The sequence below is a fragment of the Mandrillus leucophaeus genome, unplaced genomic scaffold (assembly GCF_000951045.1).
Source record: "Mandrillus leucophaeus isolate KB7577 unplaced genomic scaffold, Mleu.le_1.0 Scaffold79, whole genome shotgun sequence".
In the NCBI taxonomy this organism is placed as follows: domain Eukaryota; kingdom Metazoa; phylum Chordata; class Mammalia; order Primates; family Cercopithecidae; genus Mandrillus; species Mandrillus leucophaeus.
Window position 1 is genome coordinate 1,162,137 of NW_012108585.1, and position 10,028 is coordinate 1,172,164.

Sequence of the window (10,028 nt, forward strand, 5' to 3'; positions counted from 1 at the left end):
TTTTTTGTATTTTTTAGTAGAGACGGGGTTTTACCCTGTTAGCCAGGATGGTCTCGATCTCCTGACCTTGTGATCTGCCCGTCTCGGCCTCCCAAAGTGCTGGGATTACAGGCTTGAGCCACTGCGCCCGGCCTGTAAACATTTTTATATGGTTGTGTTTATTGGTACATGTTTTCATTTCTCTTGGGGTAATACCTAAGGGTGGAATTCCTGGGTCCTAGGGTAGGTGCATACTTACCTTTATGAGAAACTACCAGACCAGTTTTCAGTGTTGGTTCTGACTGCTTCCCATTCTTGCCAACATTTAGTATTGTTGGTTGTCTAAATTTTAGCCATTCTAGTGGGCGTGTAGTGATATCTTACTATGATTTTGATTTGCATTTCCCCAGTTACTAAAGATGCTAGTCACTTTTTCATTTACTTATTGTTTAGTTAGTTCAATTGCTTATTGTCCTTAGGAGAATGTTCATCTTCCCCAGGAATGTATTTTTCTTTTTGAAGTATCTAAAAACCACTTAAAAAAATTTTTTTTTTGAGTTGTAGAAGTAGTTTATATATTCTGGATACAAGGATACAAGTCCTTTAACAGTTATGTGTGGCATGCCAATTTTATTTTTATAGTGGTCTCTTTCCTTTTAAAATTTTTCCTCATCACTCTTTCCATATGATATAATGGTCTCTTTTGATAAGCAGAAATTAAAAATTTTGAAGTCTAATTTGTGAATTTAAAATTTTATCATTAGTACTTCCTAACATAGCCATCCAAATATCTTTCCCTTAAAGTATAAAGTCTGAAGCTGGTCATGGTGGTTCATACCTGTAATCCCAGCACTTTGGGAGGCCGAGGCTGGCAGATCACCTGAGGTCAGGAGTTTGAGACCAGCCTGGCCAACATGGTGAAAACCCCGTCTCTACTAAAAATACAAAAACTAGCTGGGCTTGGTGGCAAGCACCTGTTATCCCAGCTACTCAGGAGACTGAGGTAGGAGAATCGCTTGAACCTGGGAGGCAGAGGTGCAGTGAGCCGAGATAGCGCCACTACACTCCAGCCTGGGCAGCAGAGAGAGATTCTGACTCAAAGAAAACAAACAAAAAAAAAGTAGAAAGTCAGCTGAAGTGATGTGAAAGCTTTTGTGATCATAGACCTAAGCGTTAGAATTGCAAATATAACTTGGTGTGAAAGCTCTGCAGTATGGATGCAGGAATTAAATGTCTGTCTGGAATTAATGGTAACAAACGTATTTATTGGGGTTTGTGTGATAGAATTGGCAGATAACCAGAAAAACAGATTTATTTTCCTTTTATATGAAGGAAAATTTATGAAGGAAAAGCAAATTTATTTTCCTTTTAAATATAGAAACATGAAGTAATCTTGTTAGGCAAACCTACATTGATTGCCTTTCTCTGCATTGATTTCTCAGAAATTTTCCTCATTAATTTTCTTGAGGAGCTCTTCTATCTACTTAATGTCTTTACAAACACGTACGCAAAAGAGTCTTAGACACATGTTATTTGATGATTGTCATGGAGAATATTAAGGGTTTTTGTACAAATGTTTATATTTATACCGCGGTGTTTTGCTTCCAAGAATTTATGGTCTTCTCTATGCAAGTTTTATCATTTTTGTTTTTCGGTGTTTTTATTTCTAGGTCCTTTCTGTGTTGTTGGTTTTTTTTTTTAATTTTTACTTTTGTTTTTGAGACAGAGTCTCACTCTGTCACCCAGGCTGGAGTGCAGTGGTGCAATCTCAGCTCACTGCCACCTCTGCTTTCTGGGTTCAAGCAGATCTTGTGCCTCAGCTTCCCTAGTAGCAGGGATTACAGGCATGCACCATCATGCCCGGCTAGTTTTTGTATTTTTAGTAGAGATGGGGTTTTACCATGTTGGCTATGCTGGTCCCTAACTCCTGAGCTCGCATGATCTGTGTGCCTCGACCTCCCAAAGTGCTGGGATTACAGGCGTGAGCCTCTGTGTCCAGCCAATTAATACTTTAAAAATAAATTTTCAGGCCGGGCGCGGTGGCTCATGCCTGTAATCCCAGCACTTTGGGAGGCCGAGGTGGGTGGATCATGAGGTCAAGAGATCGAGACCATCCTGGCCAATATGGTGAAACCCCGTCTCTACTAAAAATACAAAAATTAGCTAGGCATGGTGGCTGCGCGCCTGTAGTCCCAGCTACGTGGGAGGCTGAGGCAGGAGAATTGCTTGAACCCGGAAGGCGGAGGTTGTAGTGAGCCAAGATCACACCACTGCACTCCAGCCTGGTGACAGAGCAAGACTCTGTCTCAAAAAAACAATTAAAAAAAATTTTTTTTTTCAGTAATGTGAGGAAAATATACATAAAATATAAGAACAATAAAATGCTACTGTCTGAGATGAGGTGGCTCATACCTGAATCTAGCACCAAGGTGGGCAGATAACCTGAGGTCAGGAGTTTGAGACCAGCCTGGCCAGGATGGCAAAACCGCATCTCTACTAAAAAATACAAAAAATAGGGGGTGGTGGTGTACACCTGTAATCCCAGCCACTTGGGAGGCTGAGACACGAGAATGACATGAACCCTGAAGGAGGAGGTTGCAGTGAGCCGAGATCACACCACTGCATTCCAGCCTGGGCGACAGAGTGAGAGACTGTCTTAAAACAGAAAGGACTTGGAAATAAAAACAGCTAACAATAAAAACCTGTAACATAGTCATTTATTATTATCAAGTATTATGTACTGTATATAATTGTATGTACCACACTTTTATATGACTGGCAACGCAGTAGGTTTGTTGACACTAACATTATTGCAAACACATGGGTAATGTATGTATTACAACAACATGATGGGTATGACAATGTGATAGGACTTCCCCACCCCCCGACCCGAGATGGAGTCTTGCTGTGTCGCTAGGCTGGAGTGCAGTGGCCTGATATCTGCTCACTGCAATGTCCGCCTCCCGGGTAAGCGATTCTCCTGCCTCAGCCTCCTGAGTAGCTGGGATTACAAGCGCACACCACTACACCCAGCTAATTTTTGCATTTTTAGTAGAGATGGGCTTTCACCATGTTGGCCAGGATGGTCTTGATCTCTTGACCTCATGATCCGCCCGCCTCTGGCTCCCAAAGTGCTGGGATTACAGGTGTGAGCCACCGTTCCTGGCCTGTGATAGGAATTTTGTAGCTCCATTGTAATGTTCTGGGACCACTGTGATACATGCAGTCTCTCGTTGACTGAAACGTCATTATGTGGTGTATGTAGAATGCATTTATGACAGTAGGACTTCCCCATTTTCATAGCGTTTTCATTTACTCTTTTTTTTTTTTTATTCCCTGAGACAGAGCTTTGCTTTGTCACCCAGGCTGGAGTGCAGTGGCATGACCTTGGCATCCTTCAACTCCAGGGTGCAAGCGATTTTCCTGCCTCAGCCTCCCAAATTGCTGGGATTATAGGCACCTGCCACCATGTCCAGCTATGTTTTGTAGTTTTAGAGATGAGGTTTCACCATGTTGGTCAGACTGGTCTCAAACGCCCCCACCCCAAGTGATCCACCCACTTCGGCCTCCCCAAATGCTGGGATTACAGGCATGAGCCACGGCACCCGACCACATTTTCATTTATTCTTTAACTTCTGTTCTGGGTTGGGGTGACATAAAGATGGATTATGTCTATTGCTGAAATAAACCTGTTGTCCAAATTTTGATGTTCCCCAGCAATTATCTTGCTGCTTAGATTTATGTACAGCATTCGCAGAGCGAAAAGATAGATTATCTTATTTTTCCTGGATTCAGAGGCAGAGAGTGGTTGTTAGAATTCTAGTGGAACTGCTTGTTCATTTCTTGACTCTGACATTATTTTTAGAGGAACTTTGCTCACTAAGCTCCAGATAATGGGTGAGAATGTTAAGCAATTTAATCCATCCATTCGAGTTCTAGTGTGGGTCTTTTTTGCACTTTGGTGAGTCTCCTGCTTGTGTTTAGATTAGTCTGAAAACTTTGATTTGGTTTAATATTTGAGGGCTTTCAGTGTGCTTTGCTGTACAGAAAATAAATCTCTGTCATTAACTCAAAGAATACTGAACTAACAATAAGGAGGAGTAAATTACCTTGGAGGCTCTTCCCCTGTCTCATTCTCTGTGGTTCAGACTCGTTAAATTAATTTCTTCTTTTAAAATGTTTCTTTTAAAATGATGGAAACTAGAATTCAGTTGACGTTCATACAAAGTGGGGGGTTATATCTGTATATAAGTTTTGACTCCCCCCAGATTTAACTGTTAATAGCCTATTGTTGACCAGGGCCTAACTGATGACATAGTTGATTAACACATATTTTGTATGTTATATGTTAACATGTATTTTATGTATATATGCATTCTTACAGTAAAGCAAGCTAGAGAAAAGAAAATGTTATTAAGAAAATTGTCTGGGTGTGGTGCCTCATGCCTGTAATTCCAGCTCTTTGGGAGGCCAAGACAGGCAGATCACATGGTCAAGAGATTAAGACCATCCTGGCCAATATGGTGAAACCCCATCTCTACTAAAAATACAAACATTAGCCGGGCGTGGTGGCGGGCATCTGTAATCCCAGCTACTCGGGAGGCAGAGGCAGGAGAATTGCTTGAACCTGGGAGGCGGAGGTTGTCGCCACTCTAGCCTGGGCGACAGAGCGAGACGCCGTCTCAGGGGGAAAAGAAAAAAAAAAATCACAAACAAGAGAAAATACATTTACTATTCATTAAGTAGAAGTAGACCATCACGAAGACCTTCATCCTTATCATTTGTGTGTTGAGTAGGCTGAGGAAGAGGAAGAAGAAGAGGGGTTGATATTGCTGTCTCAGGAATGACAGAGGCAGAAGAAAATCCATGCGTCAGCAGACCCTTAAAGTTCAAACCTGTGTGGTACAAGGGTCGGCTGTACTTTGTTTTCATAGAGATATATTAAAGTTTTATGAGTTTAGTTCATAGTGATCTTATAGGTTCTAAGCTTCATTTGAATATGTTGCATGTAAAATAAGTGCTTTATCTGTGTTCCTTTTGTCTGTCTTGACTATTGTTGTGAATTTAAAATTTGTAATAGGTTATAACTCTTAGGTTTTACCCATTTGTGAGCTTTATTTTTGGGTAAGAACTTTATCCTGTACTTTTGCTGTGCTTTGTATAGTACTGTAACTATGAAAGATCTTTGTTGACTGTTAATTATCTGAAAATGCTTCTTTTTGCTTCAGGTCAAATATTGAATAAACCTAGAGCATATAATTAACATATTTATTAGGACTGTGGTTTGTACTTTGGCCAGCTTGGATTTAAGAATTATTTGTATTGGTTGATGTGGAACTGATTTTTTTTTCTTTTTCTTTTCTTTTCTTTCTTTTTTTTTGGAGATGGAGTCTCTCTCTGTTGCCCAGGCTGGAGTGCTGTGGCAGGATCTCAGCTCACTGCAGCCTCTGCCTCCCGGGTTTTAGCGATTCTCCTGGCTCAGCCACCTGAGTAGCTGGGATTACAGGTGTGCACCACCATGCCTGGCTAATTCTTGTATTTTTGGTAGAAACGGGTTTTCACCATGGTGGTCAGGCTGATCTTGAACTCCTGACCTTGTGATCCACCTGCCTCGGCCTCCCAAGGTGCTGGGATTACAGCTGTGGTGATTTTTTTAGAATAAGAGTAATTCACCGCATTATTTTTTTAAGGAATAGGTGGTATAACTTCCCAGATACTTGAAATGCAGCTAATATACAGTAGCCATTTACTTTCAACATAATTTCTCAACATTTAATTTTTGTCAGTTTTTCATCAAAAATTTATTGAGGACTTATAGTAGTCAAGTACTGTGCTGTGCCCAGGGTAAGAAGATGACAGTCCTAAGTCCTAGAAAGTTCATTGGTGATAAATACCAAGAATTAAATTGCAGATCAGTCTGATAAGTGCTATTCTGTGGATAAGCACACAGCCCTGGGCAGCACAGATGAGGACATCAGATAGCCTAACTAAATGGGAAGCTTGACTTGGTTGACTTAAGAATTATTTAAAACTCTTTTGCATGTTACATTAATAAAGTTTATTTAATACATGGATTTATATGTTTCAGAAAAAAAAGTTCTTAATTTAACATTTATAAAAAGGTACAGTGCTGGTGTTTTCTCTCTGATCTTCTTGATAAACAGTGTACTGAGTTCTCTGTGATATGTTTTGCTTGTAATCATGACCATTTCACGTATCCACATTTTTTTTTCTCTAAAAATGTCTCTAGACTACATAGTTCTGTTATTTTAGGAATGAGAATAAACGGGATCAAAGTGTACTCTTGTTCTAAGAAACTAGTGAGTTTATTTGTTGGAAGTTCTGCCTCAGAAGAGCTTCTGATATTTATCTAAAATATATGAATAGTAGTTGTGATCTGTCATTGTTTTTTGCAGATATATTATTGTTGTAATAAAAGCCATAGGCCCTGTCAAGAGAGTTAAGAATTTTCATTATTGTTGTTCACAATATCCTACCATTTCATTGAGATATAGCTTGGTGTGATAATAGTACAGTCCCTGGAGTAAATTTTAGGCAAATACTTTCCCAGCCTTTCAAAATCAAGCTGAGTGTGAGAGTGAGAAGTGGACTAGTGGGTGTTGCTGTAAAATTTGGAGTGTGAGATCATTTTGCAGTGTGTCGGGACCAGACTTCCCAAACAGACAGTCTAGTATTATCTTACAGCTAGATCTTTCCTTAAACTCAATGTATCTGTTTTTGATTGATCATTATAGATGGCTGTGATGTGTGAATATGCCCATTTTATCTTCTGTGTGAATACGCTGGAGAAAGAGTAGCCTTGCTTGTAGTCTGCTTTTTTCCTTCTTCTTCTTCCAAAGGAGTTGGCAGGAATTTTTATAAAATAAAGCTAGCCTGATTGTAGCCAAAAGAGGAAATGTTGGTTTGTATTTTAGTGGAGAAAACTGCTGTATAGACTTGTAGGCTACCACTCAGCATTGTTGTATTTTTATACTCTAGTAAAATGGGTGCGAGCAGAGCTGAAGAACCAGACACACTAGTAGTTAACGTTTTCTTTCTTTACCAAAATAGTAATTGCCATGCTACATTTAGCCATATGTGCCAAAGCGTATGTGAAACTATTAGCTATAGCCAATGTATATTTCTCCTAACCTGAATGAATGGATGATGAATGTTCAAAAAAGGAGGAACAGTCATACCTAGAAATCAGCTTCCCTGTTGAATTTAACTTCTGGTGTTTCCCTTTGGGATATATTCACTCAGGAGTGTCAGGATATTTTGTTGACTTCCAAGGGAAAGAAACTAGGCTTTCAGAGAATTAGCATTTTGATACATCTTTTTATTGAGGGTCTTTTGAACTCCAGCAACTGTTAATGATTAAAAGATGATGCTGGTAGTGAAATGCATTTTTAAATTTATATTCATGAATTTAAACTCCTGATTTTTTTTTTTTTTTTTGGTGAGTTTATTCTACGAAGGAAATAGCAGTGCTTTTCAAGTGTTTAAAGACTATCATAACTGAAAGTTCACTACTTGCTAAAAGCATAATACCCAAACTGGAAATGATAAAGGAAAATGTCATTGTCTTTGTATTAAAAAAGAAGATATCTATTAAAAGTCATCATAAACAATGTTAAAAGAAAAATGGCACACTTGGAAAAATATTTGTAACATACACAGCAGGTGAAAGATTATTTTCCTAATACAAAGAGCTCTTAAAATGGATCAGGAAAAAATGTTCAATAACAAAATGGACAAAGAACGAGAAGAGAGGAGTCCCAAAAGTAGATACACGAAGATACACATGGAAATGATCTGTAATATGTGTCAGAATTACAGTTGTGCACACTTCGTGATTCAGCAATTCCATCTTTGAGAGTTCCCAAGAAAAATGTGGATTTATGTGTAAAGATGCATATGTGAAGGTGCCTCTTACAATAGTGAAAAATGAGAACTAACCTGAAATATCCATGAGTGAAATTTTATGACAAATATCTTCTCTCCGACCAATTTTTTATTATGGTAAAATACATATAACGTACAATTTACCGTCTTAACCATTTTGAAGTGTACCGTTTGGTGGCATTCAGTATGTCCCATCTGTCTTCAGAACTCTTTGTCTTGATGGACTGAAACTCTATACCCATTAAACAATAACTCCTCATTCTGTCCCCCTCCTGCATCCTGGCAACCACACTTCTCTTTCCTTTTTATCAATTTGACTGCTCTAGATACCTCATGTAAGTGGATACATACAGTGTTGGTCTTTTTGTGATTGGCTTATTTCACTTAGCACAATGTCTTTAAGGTTCATCCGTGTTGTAGCATGTGTAAGAATTTCTTTCCTTTTTAAGGCTGAAAAACACTGGCATGTGATATGGTTTGGCTGTGTCTCCATTCAAATCTCACCTGGAATTGTGTCTCTCAGAATTTCCACATGTTGTGGGAGGGACATAGGAGGAGGTAACTGAATCATGGGGGCTGTGCTATTCTCATGATAGTGAATGAGTCTCTTGAGATCTGATGGGTTTATCAGGGGGTTACACTTTTGCTTGTTCCTTATTTTCTCTTGCTACCACCATGTATGAAGTGCCTTTTGCCTCCCGCCATAGTTCTGAGGCTTCCTCAGCCATGTGGAACTGTAAGTCTAATTAAACCTCTTTTTGTTTCCAGTTTTGGGTATGTCTTTATCAGCAGCATGAAAACAAACTAATACAGCAGGCACCTTGTTTCCAAAAAAAAAAAAAAAAGATTTTTTTGAATGGATAATGCAGGTATTTATACCCTCATTTAAAGTATGAGGAATCTGAAACCCAGAAAGATGGTGACATGTCTAAATGTCATAACTAGTCAGTGTGAGAGCCAGAACTAAAACTCTTGTTTTCTCATCACAGTTTAGTGTTCTTCCCAGTGTGGTACACTGCTAGACCTTGAATCAGGGAATGATCTTTTATTGTTGCTTCTTCATTCCTCAAACTAAGATTTTTGATGTAATAGCCTTTTGGAATTCATTGTATAATGTACTGGACTTTACATATCCATTCAGATTAAAGGTTCATATAACTTCTTTAGGGACACAAGCTAAAGATATGCCCTCTCAAACATTTTTAGTAGTTTATCTGCATTAATACCTTTATTTAATTAGTCACCCATGTTGTTATCATCCCCTGTATAAAAAGCTTTGCATATTCTAATTAAAAAAAACTTTGCTATATTATTATCTTTAGGTATTACTAGTTTTGATTTCTGCAATCTGCTCTGTTTTTGCTACTAGAGGAGGAAAGCTGATTTGGAGTTTTCTTTTTTTCTTGATTCTAGATTTAGTGGGCTGCAAAGATTGCTTTGAATGCCAGCTGTATCACTTACTCTGTGATCTTGGACAAGTGCTTAAACCTCTCTAACCTCGTGCCCTCGTCTGTAAAATTAAATAATAGTACATGTGTTGGTATCTAAAATAGTCAAATTCACAGAATCAAAGAGTGTAATGGTAGTTGCTGGGGTGGGGGAAATGGAGAGTTACTAATCAACAGGAATATAAACTTTTGGTTAAGATGAATAAGCTCTCGAGATTTGATGTACAACATCGTACCTGTAGTCAGCAATAATGTATTGTACACTTCAGAGTTGTTAGGAGAGTAGATGTCATGTTAAGGATTTTTACTACAATAAAATTTAAAAAAAGTCCGTGTGTCATAATGAAGATGAAATAACAAAAAATGTGTGGCACAATCTGGCATATACAGATTACTTGTTAAATGTTAATATTTATTATTTAATGTTTATAATACTTAAAAGTCATTTTATGTTTCGCTGTCCTTTGGTTTTGTTTGTTTCTTTTTTTTTTTCTGAGACGGAGTCTTGCTCTGTCACTCAGGCTGGAGTGCAGTGGCACAATCTTGGCTCACTGCAACCTCCGCCTCCTGGGTTCAAGTGATTCTCCTGCCTCAGCCTCCCGAGTAGCTGGGATTACAGGTGCCTGCCACCATACCCAGCTAATTTTTTGTAATTTTAGTAGAGATGGGGTTTCACCATGTTGGCCAGGCTGCTCT

General features: G+C 38.7%; 1 protein-coding gene across 1 annotated transcript in view; it reads left to right on the forward strand.

Annotated features, from left to right (window-relative positions):
- The window catches only part of ERC1 (ELKS/RAB6-interacting/CAST family member 1), a 581,971-nt gene that overhangs the window by 94,725 nt on the left and 477,218 nt on the right, over positions 1-10,028 (forward strand). The window lies entirely within an intron of this gene.